This window comes from Hypanus sabinus, chromosome 8, assembly GCF_030144855.1.
Source record: "Hypanus sabinus isolate sHypSab1 chromosome 8, sHypSab1.hap1, whole genome shotgun sequence".
NCBI lineage: Eukaryota > Metazoa > Chordata > Chondrichthyes > Myliobatiformes > Dasyatidae > Hypanus > Hypanus sabinus.
In genome coordinates this window covers 149,016,737-149,029,677 of record NC_082713.1, presented here as the reverse complement: position 1 = coordinate 149,029,677, position 12,941 = coordinate 149,016,737, and the positions used below count along the sequence as shown (strand labels likewise).

Genomic DNA, 12,941 nt, shown 5'->3' with positions numbered 1-12,941 from the left:
TAAGGGAGGGATAGTATCAATCAGTGTCTTCAGGGACCAGGGAGAGCTCATCCTACAACTACATACTGTCAAACATCTGCACGTTAGAACAAATTGATTGAAATTTTACAGTGATGCTAGATGTGAAAAAAAGGAAAAACCAATGTTTATGCATTACTGCTCTTGTGACATTATTGAAAGCCAATAAAAATCAGTAACAGAACTTTGTGATGAATACCTTGCAATTTTTTGTTTAAAAGGTTCTCGATGAATATAAATCTTGGTGCTGAAGACAAAGTTTAACTCTCTGAAAAGTTGGTGGTACAAATTTACAACAAAATGTATTTGCTTTTTACTTAATAAACCTATTGAAAGTATATAGTGTATTTATACTGGCATGTATTTTCATCTTTATGGGAAAAAAGTATATCAGTGTAATATGACTTAAATTGAAAAATTAATTTGTGCATGTTCAAATGTCAGATCATAATTAACTCAAATAAAGGTTAGTCTTTCAAAAGTAAGAACTGTATGCCCCTGCAGAAATTGTAACAAACAGTACATTTATTGAAAGTTACTAGTTGATACTTCTTGCCTTTAGCAATTACAATATGTGAGTTAATAAACAGGTAGTGGGTGGCTTTCAATTATCTTCCTGCCAATCATACCTCCCACACTACATTCTTGAACTTGAAATGACCTACAAGCTTTCAGAACTTTGAATTTATTGTTCTATTTGCAGGTTTCAGTAAAGCTTCATATTTTGCTTTTTTTATAATATGATATTTTTAGTACTATATTGATGGGCAAAAACTTCAATATTAGTGAACAAGGCCAATTTAATTAATAAAATTAATTATTCAAAGTTTTGGGTTTAAAGGATAGAAAACAAACTCAAGTAATCAAATTTATATTTTTTCATGGCGTTAGTGAATTGATAAAAATCTGACCATTGGGGGCTATTAATTTTCTCTAGTACTTAGGTCGTCTTCATAACTACAGTACCAAAGGCCTTCAGCAAAGTCATTCAAAATAGGCTTTAAAAATAAATAATGCTTCTTTTGATGAAAACTACTGTAAGTTTTACTGGCATGAAAATTCTGGAGGATAAATTCAAAGGTGATTTTCTTTTTTGAGTTGAATGGGTGTAATAATTGCCATTGGAGGATGAAGGCAGAGCAATGAATGAGGTTGTATGTGGCTGACATCATTGCCAGTCTCTGTATCTTTAGTAGTTATTTCCATCTGCTAAGAAATGGAATGAAATGGAAAAGTCAAGTTATTTTTTAGAATAGATTTTTCTTTTTTTAAATATCAGGAATCAGTGATCTCACGGCCAAACTGGATAGGTGAGAAATTTTAGGTTAATCATTGATACATTTTAAAGGGTTAAGCATAGAACCAGTGTGAACATTTTTCAAAATGATACTGATAGTGCAGTCATGACTGATTTAGATAAGTCATGGGGAGCTTTTAGAAGAATTAACGTTGTTACATTCCATTGTTGGGATTAACAATAATATCCACAACCTTGACATACTGTTGTCTTAAAATGTATTTAAAAAGACATCCAAAATGGGCCACTAAGATTTCAACAAAACTCTAGTCCATTATTTTTTAAATGGATGCAGGTGATGCGACTTAACGTATTAATTTTTAAACCTGCTCTACTTTTAAATAATTATATGAATGGGTTTCTGATTATCAAATAAGTTGGCAGTATTTTAATTCCTTCAACCAGTAAATTTATCTTCCAATTATGTTCTTTCTGTTTGGCACTTTTCCAAGATAGTGGTATTTTTGTTTGCTTCTTTGAAGTAAATCTGCTTCTCATTTTTCTTTTCATAATAACTTACATAAAGTGATGTAATGTTTCTTTGACATTTTAATGCAATGAGGTCAGGACCCCTTTGAGGAGCCTTTAAAAAGCTGCATCCAACTCTGTACCATTCAGAATTCATGGCTTGTTTAAGGTAATGATCAGAATACTAATTAACATAAATGTGGCACTCTGATCTAAATAACATTTAATATTTGACATTTCATTCTTTTTCTCTCACAGGTGTGCTGTGAAAAGTAGAGCTCCACTACAATGAACTTGTGTTCAATTGTGTATTGAAAATTACTTTTTCCAGTTTTATATAACCACCATACGGGGTAATAACCACTCAAACTTTGACCACTGCAAGTCCAAATAAGATTTCATCTAGAATTTAAGAGTAGTTCACTTTCAAAATCTGCAACAACACAGAGTGGTCACTTTATTAGGTAAACCTGTACACCTGCTTGTTAATGCAAATACTTAATTAGCCAATCATGTAGCAGTAACTCAATATATAAAAGTATGCAGGCATGGTCAAGAGGTTCAGTTGTTGTTTGGACCAAACATCACAATGGGGAAGAAATGTGATTTAAGTGACTTTGACCATATTTGTGCCAGTTAGGGTGGTTTGAATGTCTCAGAAATTGCTGATCTTCGGGGATTTTAGACCATAAGACCAGAAGGTATAGGAACTGAATTAGGCCATTTGGCACATTGAGTCTGTTCCACTATTTCATCATGGCTGATCCATTTTTCCTCTCAGCCCCAATCCCCCCCCCCCCGTATCCCTTCATGCCCCAACCGATCAAGAATCTATCAATTTCTGCCTTAAATGTACATAAAGACCTCCACAGCTGCCTGTAGCAAATAATTCCATTGATTCACCATTCTCTGGGTGAAGAAATTCCTCCTCATCTCTATTCTAAAAGGATGCCCCCTCTATTCTGAGGCTGTGTCCTCTGGTCTTTGACTCTCCCACCATAGGAAACATCCTTTCCACATCCACTTTATCAAGGCCTTTGACTATTTGATAGGTTTCTGTTAGGTAACCCCTAACATCTGAATCCTAGAGAATTCAGCCCCAGAGCCATTAAATGCTCTTCATTTGACAAACCGTGTAATTCTGGAATTATTTTCGTGAACCTCCTTTGAACCCTCTCCAGTTTCAGCACATTCTTTCTAAGATAAGGGGTCCAAAACTGCTCACAATATCCCAACTGAGGCCTCATCAGTGCTTTATAAAACCTCAACATTACATCCTTGCTTTTATATTCTAGTCCTCTTGAAATGCGTGCTAACATCACATCTGTCTTCCTCACCACATACTTGACATGCAAATTAACCTATAGGGAATCCTGCACAAGGACTCCCAGGTCCCTTTTCACCTTTGATTTTTGAATTTTCTCCCTGTTTAGAGAATATTCTATGCTTTAATTCCCTCTACCAAAGTGCACGATCATACACTTCTCTACACTATATTCAATCTGCCACTTCATTGTCCATTCTCTCAATTTGACCCTTTTGCAGACTCCCGCATCTCAATTCTACCTGCCATTCCACTTATCTTTGTACCATCTGCAAACTTGTCATTTCTTCTACAAAGTGCATGACCATACACTTCCCAACTCTGTATTCCATCTGCCACTTCTTTGTCCATCCTCCTAATCTGTCTAAGTCCTTCTATGGCCCGCCCTATTTCCTCAAAACAATCTTCACCTCCACCTATCCATGTATTGTCTGTAAACTTTACCAGAAAGCCATCAATTTCATCATCCAGGGAACTAACATATAACATAAAAAGAATCGTTCCCAATACAGGCACCAGTCATCCAACCAGATGAGGATACTTTTATTCCCATTCTTTCCCTCTTGCCACTTGGCCACTGCTTTATCCATGTTAAAATCTTTCCTTTAATACCATGGGCTCATAGGTTGGTAAGCAGCCTCATGTGGGTGGCACCTTATCAAAGGCCTTCTGAGGATCCAATTACACAACATCAACTGATTCTCCTTTGTCTATCCCGCTTATTATTTCTTCAAAGAATTCCAACAGTTTTGTCAGGCAAGATTTTCCCTTGAGAAAACTATGCTGACTACGGCCCATTTTATCATGTGCCTTAAATGCAAGCCTATTTTTCAAATGACCTATTTTCCCTGTCTTTTACCAACTCCCTCATATTCTCCCTCAACTATACATGAGGTGTGATTTACAGTGGTTGATATTCTTATAAGCCCACATGCCTTTGGGTTGTGTGAAGAAATGGGAATACCTAGATAAAACCCATGTGGTTATAGGGATAATGTGCAAGCTCCACATAGATGATACTGTTGGTCAGGCGAGCTCACAGGTGCTGTGAGGCAGGTACCCTTGCAGGTGTATCACTGTGCTGCCCCATATTGGACCTCTTATTGAATTTGCCCCTGGAATCTGATATGAAGCAGCTGGAAAGACACATTCTCATCAGCCTTTCCTCTATCCTCTACATATTTTGTAATTTTGACCATTACAAAATATGCTGTTTAAGGGATCCTCGATGACTTTCAGGCTTGTGAATGGTTGGAGAGTTGGTTATGCAGAATTTCTGAAGTTCGATTGTTAGTGAACATTGAAGTTTGAGAAGGTTCAAGAGATTGCTGTTGCACATGTTACAGCTTAGGTTTAATCTGGACCAGCTGTAGGTGGATAGGAAGGCTTTAGTCATTGCATTTCTATGCATATTGAGTTTTCTTGGAGCATTTTTTTCTATATGAACCTGAAGAAGGGCCAAAGCTTGAGGAAACTCACAAAGCAGGGCCAAAACTACCCTTGCCAGTGATCATAAAAGTCCAAATTTAGTCTGAATTAATGTGCCTCTAGCACTTCCTAGATTTCTGTAGTGAATGTAAGTCATACCTTTGTCAGGCTTTAATTGTACGTTCCATTTTTGCTGCGGCTGCAATTTGGGCTGCAGCTGACGACAGTCACAATTCTCTTCAGTTCACCTTCGTTTTGGGGTCACTGAATTTAAGTTCCAGTCCAGAAACTTGCTCCGATAGATCAAGATGAGGAATTAATTTTGGAAAATGAGACAAACAGAGGTTGATTACTTAAGCTTGTATGAAGAGAAAATGAATGAGCAGCAAGTGATCGACTTTTAAGACTGTTTAGGAGATGGGTAACCCTGGCTATTTTAAGGGACCTTAGCTGATGAGAGCTCTGATCAAGGAGAGGAAGGAAGCAGACATTGGGTTTAGGAGGTTGGGAATAAGTGAATCAATGGATAATTATAAAAGATTATGAATACTCTTAAGAAGGATATCAGCAGTGCAAAGAAAAGGCATGGGGTAGATTAGCAGGTAGGGTTAAGGAAAATCCCAAGAGCTTTTTAGCTATAATAAGACTAAAAAGGTGGCTATAGAGAGAGTAGCCCCTCACCTTTAGTGGTCAACAGAGTCATCTGTGACTTGAGGTGCAGGAGATGGGTGGGAATTTTAATGAATATTTTTCTTTGCTGTGTTTACTGAGGAGAAAATCATGGTTGCTTGAGATAAAAGTAAGTACTGGAGATATTCCAGAGGAAATTCATTATCACTCTGGCAGAGGTATTTGCAGACTTACAGGTCTTTAGATGGATAAATCCCCAGGGCCTGACTGAGTACATTCTCAGACTTTATGGGAAGCTAGAGAAAAAGTACAGAGGCCCTTGTGGAGATATTTGTTCCATCATTTGCCACTGGTGGAGTTCCTGAAGACTGGGAGGTATTTAAGAAGAGTAGCAATGACAAGCCAGGATGCTCAGCCTGACATCTATAGCGGGGAAGTTACTGGAAGCAATTCTAAGTCGTAGGATCTACCAGCATTTGAACAGATAGAATCTGATTAGGAGCTGTCATCATGGCTTTGTGTATGGAAAGTTGTACTCAAGGAACCTTTCATAGTTTGTCAGAGGTAGCTAAAAGGGGTAGATAAGGGTAAGGTAGTGGATGTTGTTTATTTGGACTAAAGCAAGGTGTTTGACAAGGTCCTGTTTGGTAGGCTGTTCTGGAAGGTTAGGTCCCATGAAATGCAAAGAGAGCTATTTAGTTGAATTCAGAATGGGCTCCGAGGGTGGCGGATGAAGTTTGATTCTCAGAGTGAAGGACTGTGACCAATGGTCTGCTGTAGGGGTCAGTATTGGCACCCTTGTTATTCATTATTTACAGTATGTAAATGATTTGCAAGCAAATGCATTAGGGCTGATCAGTAAGTTTGTGGATGACACTGAATTAGGAGGTGCCGTTGATAGTGAAGAAGGTTGTCATGAATTACAAGGGGATCTTGATCAGTTAGGGAAGTGGGCCAAGGAATGGCAAATGGATTTCAACACAGGTGAGTTGGAAAGTCAAACTTGCATAGAACTTGTACAATCAGTGGTAGGGCACTAGAGAGTGGAATGGAACAGAGAGACCTAGGGATACAGGTACATACTTTGCTGAAAATGACATCACAGGTAGACATGGTGGTGAAAAAGGCTTTTTGCACACTGGCCTTTATCAGTTAGGGCATTAAGTATAGGAGTTGGGACATAGTGTTACATTGTATAAGGCTACACTTGGAGTACTGTGTACAGTTTTGGTCACCCTCTAATGCAGGGTTTCTCAACCTGGGGTCCACAGACCCCTCGGTTAATGGTAGGGATTCATAGCGTAAAAAAAGTTTGGAAACCCCGCTCTAATGGGAAGGATGCGGTTAAACTTGAAAGATTTACTAGGTAGGATGTTGCTGATCCTAGAGGGCATGAGTTATAGGAGGAGTGAGTAAACATAATGAAAGATAAGTAAATATTTAATCTAAGTATCTCTCTTGTAATCGTCGTGTTCCTCCTCTGCAGAGTGTAACAAGGTAGATTAGCGATTGATCACAGATGGTTCTGATGAAATGCCTGTGACTTGAAACGTTGATTCTTTTTTTCTTTCAGTTAATGCTACTTGGCCTCCTTAGTAATTCTATCACATTCAGTTTGTATTGCAAATTTTTGGGCATCCTCAGTGTCTTTTTGTTTTACTTTCCAGACATCTTCATGTCAATACTATTTGAAGGTGATGATGTGGAGTGGGCAGATATACCATCACTCAATGATAAATATAAGTGGAAGCAAATGTGAAATCAGTTTGAATCACCAAGAAAAGTTGTTATGTTGTCTCACAAAGAATGTCAAAAGCCATATTTTGGATCTGTATGTTTTGGTCTTGCAGTAGGAGTGGAAAGTTAACTTGATGGTTCCAAGAATGATAGGGTAAGAGTGAAGAACATGACTCTGGAGATAGGTGGTTGTAAAGGCAAAGTATCAAGGTGAATTTTGCCTTTTTAAAGGAATGATGGCCGATTAATTTGGTTCAGGACCAAGATGGACAGGGAAGTGGAGATGGGAGGCAGAAGATTAATAGGAATGAGTTCCAAGGATCAACATGTGTGACATTGGTGAGATGGTTCATGTTGGAATTTGGAATTATCTGGATGTTCGGGGAGATAATTGTCTCCCAGTAATCATCACGGTGATGCACCATCAATAACTCACTCTGAGATGTAAAGGCGAGATATTGGCTTTTATTGACTGGAAGAAGGAACAAGCAGTGGTTGACCACCATACTACATCCTGGAGACTGAGAGGCCGGGCTCAGACCTCAATCGCCTTTATACAGGGGTCTATGGGAGGAGCCACAGGAGCAGTCAGCAGGGGGTGTGTCCAGACAGGTATATGTAGTTCACCACACACGGTTTGGAAAAAAAAGCACAGAGTCCTCAATGGATCTCTGACTGAGTAATGAAAGCATTTTTGAACACTTTATGTCAGAGGTGAATACAGATGCAAAGTATGCTTAGGCAGGGTAATTGTTAGATTATATTATTCAGTGGTCAGCTTTGCCCTTTCAGATAATACCAATTATTAAGTGGCTTTACTAAAAGGGAGCAAAATAAACCCGAAGGAGAGCCAAATCTTAAGAATGTCTGAGCCAGTTCTATACTGCATGTTTTAAAACTCTATTTTGTTGAGGAGATCTGGAGCCAAATGAGTGGCGTGGCTGTTATGGATGGCTTTACTGGAACAGACATTGAAGGCCTCACTAAAGGAGAGAAAGCTGTAGGTTTGAGATTTTCTCCTGTCAGTGGTAGTATATCACAATCCTTTTGGTGATAGATGAATAAATCTGAAAAAGCTATCATGTTCCATTTTGTATGAATAAATTTGTGTTAGTTACATAAGCATTAGTCTTCACAAATGCATCATATGAAAGGGCATCTTCTGTGCAGTGATTAAATTGTGCTTCAAGGAAGCCTGGAGCCTGATAATTGACAAAGTTAAGGAGCTGCTGCTAACAGCTGTAATTTGAACAATTACCCAAATCTCTGTGATAGTACATTTCCTCTTGGATTTGATAGACATATTCACCATTTGATATAGTGGCCAGTTTATTAGATACACCAGCACACCTGCTTGTTAATACAAATATTCAATCAGCCAATCATGTGGTAGCAACTCAATGCATGAAAGCAAGCAGACATGGTCAAGTGATTCAGTTGCTGTTCAGACCGAACATCAGAATGGTGAAGAAATGAGATCCAAGAGACTTTGACCATGAAATGATTGTTGGTGCTGGACATGGTGTTTTAAGTATCTCAGTATCTGTTGATCTCCTGGGGTTTTCACGCACAAGTCTCTAGAGTTTACAGGAAATGGTGTGAGAAAACAAAAAAAACATCCAGTGGGCAAAAACACCTTGTTAATGAGAGAGGTCAGAGGAGAATGGCCAGACTGGTTCAAGCTGACAAGAACGTGACAGTAACTCAAATAACCATGCATTACAACAGTGGTGTGCAGAAGAGCATCTATGAATGAACTTTGAACCTTGAAGTGGATGGTCTACAGCAGCAGAAGATCACAAACATACATGGTGGCCATTTTATTAGATACAGGAGGTACCTAATTAAATGGTCACTGATTGTATTGTTTTAGTGATCTATTGCACCACAAGTGATGTATTGCACAAAGACCAAAACATGTTTAGTGATATATCACAAAATCATATATGTTTCTGGTTTCTTAAAATAAAATTAGTTATGAGTTACAGATTATTTTGCAATATGGATTTACAGAAACATTTACCTACCTACAAAATATGAGCATTCAGATTTGCAAATTGCATTAAATTGGTAGGGAACATATATCCTGTACCAAATTGCAGTTCACATTAAAAAAAAACACTGTATAATCTTTGTAATTGTTTTCAGGTGGAATAAATTGATACTGTGCTTTAAAACAAGCCACACCACTTGTGTTCCCATTTGTCTCAAATTCTGGGCTTCTATCATTTGAAGGGTTGAGGGGAAGGGCACACCTTGAAATCAAATGATCAGGAGGGTACTTGCAAGTAAAGTTTACAAAATGTGAATTGGATATCAATAAATTCTCAGGTTATGTTGGACAGAACATTGTCTACAGTTGTGTTAGAGTGACTAAAGCAGAAATCCTTACAGAAAACATGGCAGTTAATTGTAGCATCTGCCGATGGATTACATTGGCAACTATCAAGGGTTTATTCTGTCAAAGTGCATTTTTTTTATCAAAGAATATATAAATTATAGTACCTTGATGAAAGATCTCGGCCCAAAATGCCAACTGTACTCTTTTTCATGGATGCCGCCTGGCCTGCTGAGTTCCTCCAGCATTTTGTGTGTGTTGTTTGGATTTCCAGCATCTGCAGATTTTCTCTTGTTCGTGATTGGATAACCTTCAGATTTGTTTGCTTTACAGGCAGTCGCAAAGTTAGGAACCCGAATGAACCCAGTTTAAAAAAAATAGCAAAACCAACCCCCATTGACAACAGAGAAAGATTTAAAAAAATCAGAATTTCTTAAAGCTTTGTTCACAAGCTATATTTTCCATTGTGAAAGTCTTATTGATAGAATGCCACAGACTCATCACAATGAGGATCTGCCAGCAGGCAGGTGTGTGATTAGGCAGACTGAATTGATTTGACTCAAAGAAAGCATACCTTGCTTATTTTGGAGATATTGAAAGGACTGATTATATTTAAACAGTTTTCTTTTTAAGCAAGGCTGCCTTTTTGCCCGTTGCTACTTGCCTTGAGATTTTAGTAATGGTATTTTTCCTCCTGGAGGAACTCTTTGAGTTGAACAGTATTTATGGGAGGAAATGAGTTGTAGAGGCTTCTGTTTGAAACCATGAATCAGAAGTTGTAGTGATTTGGATTTCTTACTATCGCAACAGGTAGGGTTCTAACCCACTGGTGAGGAAGAAATTGTGATATGCATGTGATTCATTTAAAAAAAAAGTCTGGAACTAGTAGTTTTTCTGACACTACTTTTTAAAAGTTTGAAGAGGGCAATTAAAATTACTTCATCAACCTGCTGCTGTGCATTATTACAGGTTGTACGCATTAACAACAATGGTGTGGTGTTGATGCTTGGGAATAACAGAAGGTTGATTTTGAAATTCATTCTTTCATTTGTGTGCCTTTATTTAACCTGACCAAGCATTATTTTATTATTTGTCTTGGCATGGACTAGATGAATGATGAATGTGTGTCAAGGATTAATGTTAATGCTCTATTTTGTCAACCAGTCAATTGGAAGTTTAAAAACACAAAAAATTGCATTGCTTTTATTAATGTTCCTGAAAGCAAATTGCTTATAATTAAGAATAGGCTTCCTCTTTGGATTATTGAATTCATGAAAGATGCATTGTCTAGAAATGTAAAATAAAAATCTATTAGAGACACTATTTCCTTTTAAAGTTGCTGCAGTCATTCTAGTTCCCCAGAAAGACAGCATCACTGGACTTAATGATTATAGGCTGTGACTTCACTCGTTATGGTAACATTTGCACATTTGATGTTGGCCTAACTTAATTCCATTACCTTCTTGACCTTCTGCAGTTTGTTTATAGAGCAAATCGCTCAGTTGAGGATGCTGTTAACTTGTGTCTTCATTACATTCTTCAACATTTGGACTCTCCCAACACCTATATGAGGAACTTGTGGATTATAGCTCTACCTTCAACACTATTGTTCTGGAGTCGCTCCACAACAAGCTAATCCAGCTAGCAGTACCCTACAGTATCTATTAGTGGATTACGAACTTCCTGACAGGAAGGAAGCATTATGTTCTGGGCTCCTACTTGTCCAATCCAATGTCAATAAGCACAGGCTTTCCCTGGGTCTGTGTTCTTTCACCCCTGCTGTCCTCACTGTATACAAATGACTGTACCTCCACAAACAAATTCATTATAATCCTGAAGTTTGCAGATGACGTAACTGTAGTTAGTCTCATCTCTAATAATGATGTAACCTGCTATCAAAGAGAGGTAGACCATCTTGCAGCATGGTGTGCTCATAACAACTTGGAGCTTAATGTTATCAAAACTGTGGAAATGAGGATTGACCTGCCAACAACCCTCTACTCTTGGAAGTTAATGGTTGTATGGTGTCTGTGGCCAAGTCATTCAAATTCCTGGGGACTACCATTACCAATACATTGAAGTGGGACAAGCTCATCACTAGGAAAGTCCAGGAGAGATTGTTCTTCTTACACCGGCTTAGGGAACTTAACATCTCAGGGTGTGACCTGTTGAATTTTACTCAGCCATCGTTTAAAGTGTTGCAACCACCTCTGTCACCGTTTGATTTCCCGCTGCCTCCTTCCTCTCCAAATCCAGGTCGCAGCAAGTGGTCTGCTCAGTGGAGAAGATCATTGACCATCAGCTACCGACATGTGAATACCTGTTCATCGCCAGAGTGAAGAAAAGAGCTAAAAAAAAATTACTGCTGACTCCACCCACTCTAGAAGTCACTTATTCAGCAAATTACCATCAGGGGGATGCTACAAGTCCATCACCACCAGGACTTTGTGTCTAATCCAAAGCTTCTTTCCTGTAGCTATCCAGCTTCTCAACAGAACTCTCTCAGCTGTAGTAGCCTAACTGTCCCTGCACAACATCCGATAATTGGTCTTTCCTGCTCTCTCTCTCTTCTGTTGGTAATTATTGAGTTTGTTCATAAGTTCACATTTATTTAAACTAGACTATTGATGTTTGTGCATGTGACCGTTCTGCTAGTTGTGGATTGCCCATGGCTGTTTGCACTTTTGCCTTGTAAACTGTTGATTGCTATTGTGTTGTCTGTTATGGTATTGTCCTGTGTTGTATGCTTGTTATCGAACCTCAAACAATTCTGTTATGTTTCACAGGCAAAAAAAGGTGATTCTGATATAGATTTAATTTTTTAAAAATCTGCAAAATAAAAAAAAAAGTGACCTAATGCTCATCAAGGCCGGTAGTGTAGTGGCATCTGCACCGGACTTTGAGGCGAGTGGTCCTGGGTTTGAATTCGGCTGGCTCCTTGCACGCTTTCCATCATGCTGGGTTGAGCATTGAGCTAGCAACTCAGCCTTGTAAAAAATGCTAAAGGATCTGCAAGGCTGATGCCCAATATACCACAGAGCACTGAGAGGAACAACACCAATGCTCATCAAGAATAAAATAATCATGTAAAATTCAAAACAGTCATCAGTAGGAAAACTGCTGATAATCTTTAGACCGTATACACATCGAATGGAAGGAAAGGAGATACTGCAGCAAGAAAATAAAAGTGCTTGCAGCACCAAAAGAATGGAACAAAAATAAAGGTTAAGAAAACCAAGAAATCAACTACAGAAGAAAATGAATTTAAACAATTTCAAAGGAAAATAAGAAGTTGAACGATAAGTAAAAGGAGAGCTCATTTAATTTCACTGAAGTTTAAAAATTCTTGAAATGGATTGCATCATACTAAATTACACTCTGCATGGACTGGAATTAAATAAAGATCTTAGAATTATGTTTGAGGATGATATTGAAGAAATTTAGTCACAGAAAAATGACTGTATAGACAGCACAGTGGTAGAGCTAGTAGGGCTGCTGCCCCGTATCTCAAACAACCTAGGTCTGTTTCATACTGTCTTTATGGGTTTTGCACGCTGTTGCTGTGACTGTGTGGGTTTCCTTGCATGCTTCAGTTTTTGACTGCATTGCAGGAGTTTTGTGTAGTCGATTGTAGAATGAGGGATTCAACAAAATGGATCTTTGGGAGAATTAAGGTAAATGGATATTTGATGGTTGGCTTG

General features: G+C 38.3%; 1 protein-coding gene across 1 annotated transcript in view; it reads left to right on the top strand.

Annotated features, from left to right (window-relative positions):
* Positions 1-12,941, top strand: part of LOC132398577 (potassium voltage-gated channel subfamily KQT member 1-like) — a 526,812-nt gene that overhangs the window by 75,003 nt on the left and 438,868 nt on the right. The gene's annotated exons all lie outside the window — the stretch shown is intronic.